The following is a 9,265-nucleotide window of genomic DNA, read 5'->3' on the forward strand; positions in this document are numbered from 1 at the left end:
GTCAGGGATGCAGAGAAATTGCTTGACTCTGTTCTTCTCTGTCAGCAATGTGAGATTTCCAGGATGCAACAGGTTTTCAGATTTATTTTTTTCCCATAATAAAGAAGCTCAAGGACACTTAACACCCGGAAACACTGTTTACTTGGCATCTTTCTTTCAAGATAGCAGTTTTGCTGCAGCTTGCTTGATGTGCACCAGCTCATTAGGGATAGCTTTTTGTGAAAATGTGGTTTATCCAAAAGGACGACAGATTAGGAGGACCAGCTGCTCCAAGTCACAAGTTCCCTCATAAATAGCTCCCCCATCCAAGGGTAAGACCCTCCATTCTCCAGTTGTAACAGTCAGCAGAATACAAAGACCCTATAGAATGATAAATAGTTTTCAAAATATTTCTCCCCAGTTTTTTGAGTGTTGTCTTGTGATGCATTGCACTTTCACTGAAGCAGAAGTGGTCTGTAATAAAAGAATATGGGAGGGGGGGGAGTGTTTAGATTCCCATTGAATTCTAGAATGAAGGAGTGTTTTGTTTTTGTTGGTAAAGGTTATTAGCTGTCAAAATTGCAATAAAATGAGAATTTTGGGTCTGTTTTCCCCAATAAATGATTATGATTTTTTAAAAAAGATTTATTTATTTATTGGAAAGTCAGATATACAGAGAGGAGGAGAGACAGAGGAAGATCTTCCATCCGATGGTTCACTTCCCAAGTGAGCACAATAGCCGATGCTTTGCCGATCCGAAGCCAGGAGCCAGGAACCTCTTCCAGGTCTCCCGCACGGTTGCAGGGTCCCCAAGGCTTTGGGCTGTGCTCGACTGCTTTCCCAGGCCACAAGCAGGTAGCTGGATGGGAAGTGAAGCTGCCGGGACTAGAACCGGCGCCCATATGGGATCCCAGCGCATTCAGGGCAAGGACTTTAGCTGCTAGTCCATCGTGCCGGGACCAATGATTACGATTTTTAACACGTAAGAGCTGGGGATGTTTTCTCTTGCTAAGATATCAGTCAAATGAATTTTTTGGCAATAAACAAATGCATGATTGTTGGAAGTTCTACAAATTTTTTAAGTCATCAATTAAAACGATCACTTCTGTGATGCAAAGCGATCTATTCTGTGTACACAGTGAATAGACACTGTCATTCTAGGTGACTGCTGCTGTCCTTCCTCTTTGCTCATCACCTGTTTATGTGATATTGACCATTCTCTAGGCATTCTCAACTTGCAACTCCCATGCCTTATGTAAGACCTTAAGGCATCACAGAAACAAATTTAGAATTTTCCCAAGGGCGGTTGAGACTGGAGGTAATTCTGAATGATCAAACTAGGATCGTCAGTTCACTGGCTGTGCTAGACTGTGACTTTCTACTTGAAACAACTTGTTTCTACCACAGTTTCATGCCTTTTAGACTGTTAGGCATCATCAGTATGTACAGGAAAACCTTCCCAGTGCGTGGCTTGATTTAGGCCAGAAGATGAAGCTTTGTTCTCATTTTGCTGACCACATCTCCGGAGTTTTTGAATTTTCCTCCACAGTTCTAGTGTAGGCACAAAACAAAGAATGTGGGATTATGGCCCCAGACACAGTCTTCCCTGGGACCACTGGGGCTATGCTTCTCTGACTGGGGGAGCCCTGAGGGTGCCCACCTTGACATTGGAATCTCCAAATTCTCTCATCTAGCACCATAAATTTAAAAAGCCCGCTTTTACTTTTGGTAGTCTTATGGAATACCCCCATGTTAGATTAATGTCCAGAAATCGCTGCTTCTCTGGTTAGCAGAAGGCAATGATAAATCCCAGATGTTTCTACAGCACTGTCATTCCCAAACAATAGATTATGTCAGCGAAACCTGCAATAAGGAATGGAGTGCTCTCTTTCTCTTTCTTTTCCACCACTTGAAGGATGACTAGGAACTTGATTTGGGGGGAAAGCTTGCATCACCCTTCAGTAACTAGTTGATGCTGTGCTAAGGGCTCAAAGATATTAGTTGGAAATACTGCAGGTATCACAGACTTGGCCATCACATAGGACTGTGGAGGAGAACGTGGCAAGATGAGCCTCTCAGGGCAGTGAGTGGCCCATTGGCCATTTGTGGCCTTTCCCATGGCTCATCCTCCTCCAGTTCTATCTTGGGATTAAGAGCTGTGTTGGTTCCTGTGTGTTTTATTGTTTCTTGCCTTGAATTCCTCGGGAAGGCTACCAGAGCTCCCTAGACAATTCCACAGTGTTACCAACTGCTTTAAGGAAAGCGACATCCATAACACTTTGGCTTTTTTCCTGTTTCCATTTTGTGATAGGCACTTTGCTTAGCTTAAAGATAATGACCCTCAGGATGAATTCATCATCCTGATTCCATAGATGAGGTGGCTGAGTTTCATGGGAGCACATGGTTCTCACAGGACAAACCTAGGAGGTTGGTGTGGCTAGGCTGCTAATGCAAACCTGTGTAACACATGTTTGTGTTCAATGCCTTGTTTTTGGTGAGCACTCCCACCTTGACTGAGTCCAGGCTGTTGCTATGACATCACCAAATCTCACAGGACTGAGAAAAAAATAATATACCATCTGCTCTTGGGTACTCTAAAAACAGTTCCTACACATTTCTCTGTGCCTCATGACCTTGACTCCCCTGAGACTTCTTCAGGTAGCACAGGAGGAGAGAAGGAAACCAGGACTTCCTGTGATGATGGAGTTAGAGCTGCTTTTCTGACTCCAAGCCGACTAATGGCTGACAGGTCTCCAGTCCACTTGGGACATGCTGCAGTTTGTCTTTCTCAATGTAAAGGATTTTCCAAGTAAAACTCAAGAAGGGGAGAGGAGAGGCAGTACATTTGAGTTCTGATTGGCTGGAGCAAGCTGCTTCATGGTGTTAAAGCTATGCATGTGGCTTCCCTATCCTGGTCTTTCAATGGGACTGTAGTTGTACTAGGAAAGGCTGGAGATTCATTCTCAGTTCTATCTGGGAGAAATGCTACTGAGGAATCAGGATTCTGAGAAAGAAGGAAGGGGCTTCCAAGGACTCCTCTCATTTTCTTTCCATCGACCACCCCAGGCTCTTGGCCCAGTCCATCAGGAGGCAGAGTCAGCTAAGACTCCAGACTTCCAATCTTGAAGAAGCAAGGTGTTTCTGAGCTTGGAAAGAATTCCGGCTCCTGTGTCTGTTCTCATCTTTCACTTGTCCCTTTCTTGCGTGACATAGGTACATCTCCTGGGAGTTCTGTGCTGCTGCACAGACAGCTGCCATAACTCACCACTTTTCTGCATACTGACCACACGGTAAAACAGCAGAAGATGCCTAGCACCCTGCCCCTTTACTAAAGAGGAAATCTGGACTTGACAGTCCATTGTGCTGTCCAGAGTTACTGGGTTGTAAATAGCAGAGTCAGGAAACCAGCCCAGCTAGCCTTGCCTCAGAGAATCTGTTCCTAGTGGCACCATGCTGCCTGTGTCCTTGAGAGTGGCAGAACTTCCCCATTCGCTTTTTTATTTCTGTGACTGAATAAGCATGATTCCAAACCATGAGGACTTTTTTTTTAAAGTATTTTAAAAATATTTTCTTTATCTTTTCTGTCTTAAAAAACAGTGCACCAAAACTAAAGAAAAACTTAGGAAACCGTAAGACATAATAACCACCCATAATGCTAACATAGTAACATACAATGTTTTAATTTCATAATTTAATTTCATTCTTAAAATAAAAACAGGCTAGTAGTCTGCGTGGCTTTTTAGAAAGTCTGACATTATCTCGGACCATATGGCCAACTGTTAGCCGCTCCATGGATCAATGCTGGGCCCTCCAGGCCAGTTCTTCTTAGAAGCAATGTCCACTCCATGAGAGAATTTCTTTTTTTCTTTTGTGCCGTGAGTCTATAATAGCTGCAATGGTCTATCTGGGGCTGGTTCTGGCTTATGGCTTAGAGTCACCTGCAGATTCAGCACCAGTTGTTTTTTTTTTCCGCATGGCTGTGGATATAGGCTGAGGGAATGTTAAAGGTGTGGCCCCACTAAGTATCCCAGAATTGCTAGCACTCTGCTCTTGTGATTTATTTATAAATCATCTTTCTGTGATGGCTTGGAACTTCTTGGAATTTACAACTTTATGGTCAAGTGGATCAAATAACATGCAGTTCATGAGTGATAAGCACTGGGTTTCCAGGCATCTGCTGCCCTGCGGTCAGTTTTTATGCCAGAATCCACTAGCAAGCCAGGATCTATGATTTTCAAAAGGAACAGAGCTGTTTGTTTAAGGCTTAATTTACATCATAAATCTTCAACATTTTCATTTTTAAATTATTTTTTATTGTGGTAAAATATATGTAACATAAATTTACCATCTCTACCATGTTAAAGTGCATAGTTCAATAGTTTTATTATTGTGCAAATCTTACCATCATCCGCCTCCAGACTTCATCTTACAAAGCTGAAATCCTTTGCCCATTGAGCAATACGTCTCCATTCTCTTCACCCGGGCAACTGCCACTCAACTTTCAGTTTCTGTGAATTTAACTAACTCATAGGATTGGACTGCATATAGTATTTGCCCTTTTGATACCAGCTTATTTCATTCAGAATAATGTCCTCAAGTCTTACCTAGGCTATAACCTGGGTCAGAACTTCCTCTGTTTGAAAGCTGTGTAATAATCTATTGTGTGCATATATCCACATTTTGTCTATCTAGTCATCCATGGGTGGGAATTTGGGTTGCTTCCACACTTTAACTGTTATAAATAATGCTGGTATGAACAAGGGTGTACAAATATCACATCAAGGCCCTGATTTCGGTTTAGCATAAACCTAGAAGTGGGGTTGAAAGATTATATAGCAGTAGTTTTATAGGTTTCTGGCCCTTTTGAATCTTTTGTACACTGAGGAAATAAATCGCTTTGTTTTTAACCCATTTGCATCAGTGTGCTTAGGTACATCCATTTTGTGTTTAGTATCTATTTTGTACATCAAAGATTGTATTTGGTTTGTCAATTTGAAAATATTTTTAATAGTTGAGTTAAACCAGCTTGCATTTACCTATATGCTTGCTATGCTTGATTTCAATTCTGTCACCTTCTCTTACTTGTATTGTAATTACTTGTATTCCATTTACTGTATTTGCTTTTTATTCATTTGGAGAATTTTTAGGAAGGACTGTGTTTTTATTATAATTTGTTGATAACACTTATAGAGTCTTTAACTATTTTTTCTTCCTTCTAACATAGCCACTTTAGATAATACAGTTAGGCTCTCCTTTATTATCTGTACCATTTATTTTATTTGCCTATTTTTGTCTCTCCCATTTCCTCTTATATGTTTACATTCTCCTTACTTTGTCAGAATCTATAATGTGAATGCATTATTCTTTTAGCCATAATCCAAATCTTATTTTAGTTTTAGCTCTACAATTAATTCTGAAATATGCACATCAGTCTTTTTTTTTTTAAACCAAACTTTCACCTCTAACGTTTTGGTTGGATAAATCCCATCTTCTAGACAGTCATCAGGGAACATACATGTACATAACATTCCATGAATTCAGGCACATTTTAAATATCTTCTATTGCTAAAAGAAAATCTATCTAGGCATAAAAGCCTTAGTTCAGCTTTCCTCACTTTACTTTTTTGAATGTCTTGACTCCACTAGTGCCTTGCCTTTGGTACTGCGTTCTGGAAATCGTGCCAGTCTAATTCTCTTGTGTTGCAAATTATTTTGTATTTCTTTCTTGAAAAAAAAATTTACCTTATTATTTAAAAATGTTTAACAATTTTTGAATTGTTCTTTCTAGGACATTCATCTTATCTTTTCAAAATGTTTATTTTTCATCTGCTTGAAAGGCAGAATGACAGATCAAGACACACAAACACACCTCAATTTCCCTCTGCTGCTTCACTCCCCAGATGTCCGCTGGAGCTGGGGCTGAGAAGTCAGCAGGAACTTTCATCCAGTTCTTCTTCGTGGATAGCAGGGACCCAAGCGCTTGAGCAATCCCCTACTTCTCCCAGGATCCATGAGCAAAATGCTGGATTGGAAGCACACTAACAAGGACTTGAATCAGCGCTCTAATTTGGGATGCAGGTCTAAGCAGTGTCTTACACTGCAACGGCACAACACCCAATCTGTTACGTTTGCAATCTAGGACAGGTGTTGGGTCTAGCAGTTAAGACACTAGTTGATAGAGCCACAACTTATCTTGGAGTATTTAACTTCAGGCCCTGCTTTGTGCTTTCTGGTAATGCTTATACTGACTGGCAGGCCAAAGTGATTGGATTCCAGCCATCTTTGTGGGAGACCGGATCCAGGTTCTTGACTCCTGGGTATTCAAGGAGTGAACCAATGGATGAGAGTTCTTTTTGTGTCAATGTATCTATTTCTGTGTCTCTCAAATAAGCAAAAGAACTTTTTGAAAATAAAATCTTAATTTTAGTGAACCCTTTGAATATATCAATTTGAGTCTTATTGATGGGCACTTTTCTTGGATTATCATTTTAAATATGGGTGATATTATTTAGCTTTTCTTTCACAGGGATAGTATTTATACGCATGTTGTACCTGCTTCCCTGTCCTTGGTTTTACTCACTTTCTCTTAGACATACTTTCACTTTACCGCACTTGCATGTTTTTTTTTTTTCTTCTTGCTCTTCTTCAGGCCAACTACTTAGGTTTTCATTTAAATGAGGGCTTACACACCTTGAGGTACAGTTTTCATTTTCTGACCTTATGCTGTCTTTTCCTGTTATTTTTTTCTAGAGTTCAATCAATTCTTTTTTTTTTTTTTTAGAGCTTTTTGTTTTTGTCACTTATATATTTTTATAGTTCTTAATCAGGCTGATTTTAATATCCTAAATAATCGCTTTACAACATTAGTTTGGAGTGTTAAATTATAGCTTTCTTTAGCTTAATATATGTGGTTTGGGATGATAATTTTTTACAAGCACAGACTTTTTATTACTTTGTTCTTTTATTATAATAGTTTGGTGTGCATGTGACCATGATACCTTTTCTGTGAACGTCATGGGCAGAGTCCCTGCCTCCTCCTTGGTTTCCTATGTCAGTGCTGGTCTCTGCTCTGTACATTTCTCTTAGGGCTGGCTCATGGTGGCCAGGGGAGGCAAGAGTGTCAGAGTCTTTCTGTTTTATTGTGGCATATCTTACTATTTCTTTCCCTTCATTTTCTCATACATTTAGGTCTACTCACGAAGGAATTTTTCTTTGAAGTTTCCACTTCTAAGCCTTTTCTATTCAGTCCATTCTCTGTCATGGAAACTGTGAGCTGCTCACTTGTGAGCTTGAGTTTACGACTTGAACACTGACTGTTTCACTATCTACTTTGGGGAGTGATTTTTGTCGGCGCTTCGTCTGAAGCGTTAACAACCACCTGCTGTTTTTCACAGACTATATTTTGTCTCCTCTGCCCTGCCCTGAGAGTGGCAGGTGGGTAGTGGGAGCTCAGCTAGAATTTTTTTAAAAAATTTTACTACAGATAATTGGAAGATTACAGGATTTTCTGTCTGCTTGTAATCTTTGTAATTCCAAAAGTAGTAATACTGCTTGTTTTCTTGATTTTATGTAGTGTGGTTTTTCATTTTTCTTGGAGAGTTTGGACACAACTTGAAATCAATTAGCTAACATTTTTTTTTTCAAAGCCTAGAATTCTCCATATAGTATCTTATTAATTATACCTGAAATACAGTGAGATTTTCTAGTTTCTTTGACCAGAAAACTTCAGAAATTTTTACTTTCATTATACCTGGGATAATTAATTGTTTCCTTTTTTTTTTAAAAAAGAAAAAACATTTAAGGTACATTTGTCTTATATCATGTTCCTGGGTTTGTTTCTTAGCTCTGGCTCCTAACTCCAGCTTCCTGCTAATACCCACCCCGGGAAGTGGTGCTGATGAATCAAGTCATTGTGTTTCTACTACCCATGTAGGAAATCTGGATTACGTTTTCGTTCCCAGATTCATTTCTGGCCTACTCCTAGCCACTGCAGGCATTAGGGGAAAGGAGCTTGCTCTCTCCCGCTCCCCATCTTCCTGCCAAGCAAATAAATAAAATGTAAAAATGTTTTTTTTTCCCCTAACAAATGAAAAAAGCTTTGCTCTTTTTTCCTGCCTGCCCCTTGTCTTCCTTTACTTGTGTTTTTTCTCCCTCTGCAGTCTGAGCCTGATGCTTTCCCTCATCACTGCTTTGATTTTCTAAAATCACTTAATGAATTACCACGATGGTACTGAGATACTAACGCTGCAGTATAATAAGTGTTTATTTCTCTCATAAAGTGCTCTTGCATGGCAAAAAACATTTCCATAACCCAGAATTTAGGGATTTAGATTTCCTTTCATCTCATAGCTTCACTGTGCCCATAATCTTAAAGTTCTCTGCTAAATCCCTAGCATCTGGTTGGCAAATAAAAACAGAATGCTGGAGATTCTTATGGGTCTGGCCCGGAAGAGTGTGTGTGTGTGTGTGTTCTTCAGTATATATTCTGTTGCTCAGAATGCAGTTGTGACCAATTCTACCTGCACACTGAGAAAGACACTATGGATACAGAAGGAAGTGGAAACAGGTTATGAATTTAACAATAGAAGTGTTAGGCAAACATCTGTCCTTACTGACTCCCCTTCAGATTTTAACTCTATAGTTGTAAATATAATTTTGAAAGGATAGTTCTATGTCATTCATTTTGTCTTTATTTTTAGGTTGTGGCTTTTACTAAAATAATTTTCATCTCATCCTAAAAACATGTTTAGCATATTGTCTATCTTAGAGAATATTCCATGCACTGATGGGAAGACTGTGTATTCGACAGCTATTATATACATATTAGGTCAATTTGGTCTGTTGTAGAGATTAGTTTTGTTGTTTCTTTGTTGATTTTTTTGGTCTGATTGTTCTGTTCATTGATGAAAGTAAGGTTTTAATGCCCCCAATTATTACAGTACTAGAGTATATGTTTCCATTTAGATACATTGACATTTGTTTTATAAAACTGAGCCAATCTAAATCCAGGAGCCAGGAGCCTCCTCCAGGTCTCCCATCCTGGTGCTGGGCTTTGGGTTATCCTAGACTGCTTTCCCAGGCCACAAGCAGGGAGCTGGATGAGAAGTGGGGGTGCCGGGATTAGAACCAGTGCCATATGGGATCCTGATGCGTGCAAGGTGAAGATGTTAGCCTCTAGGCTACCGCGCTGGCCCCATGAATTGCATTCTTATTATAACTTGTAAGACAAATTAGGTGGTGACAGATTCTTTTGATTTTGCTTGTCTTGGAAGGTCTTTATTTCATC

The sequence above is a fragment of the Ochotona curzoniae genome, unplaced genomic scaffold (assembly GCF_017591425.1).
Source record: "Ochotona curzoniae isolate NIBS_2020 unplaced genomic scaffold, NIBS_Ocur_1.0 scaffold_4505, whole genome shotgun sequence".
Taxonomy (NCBI): Eukaryota; Metazoa; Chordata; class Mammalia; order Lagomorpha; family Ochotonidae; genus Ochotona; species Ochotona curzoniae.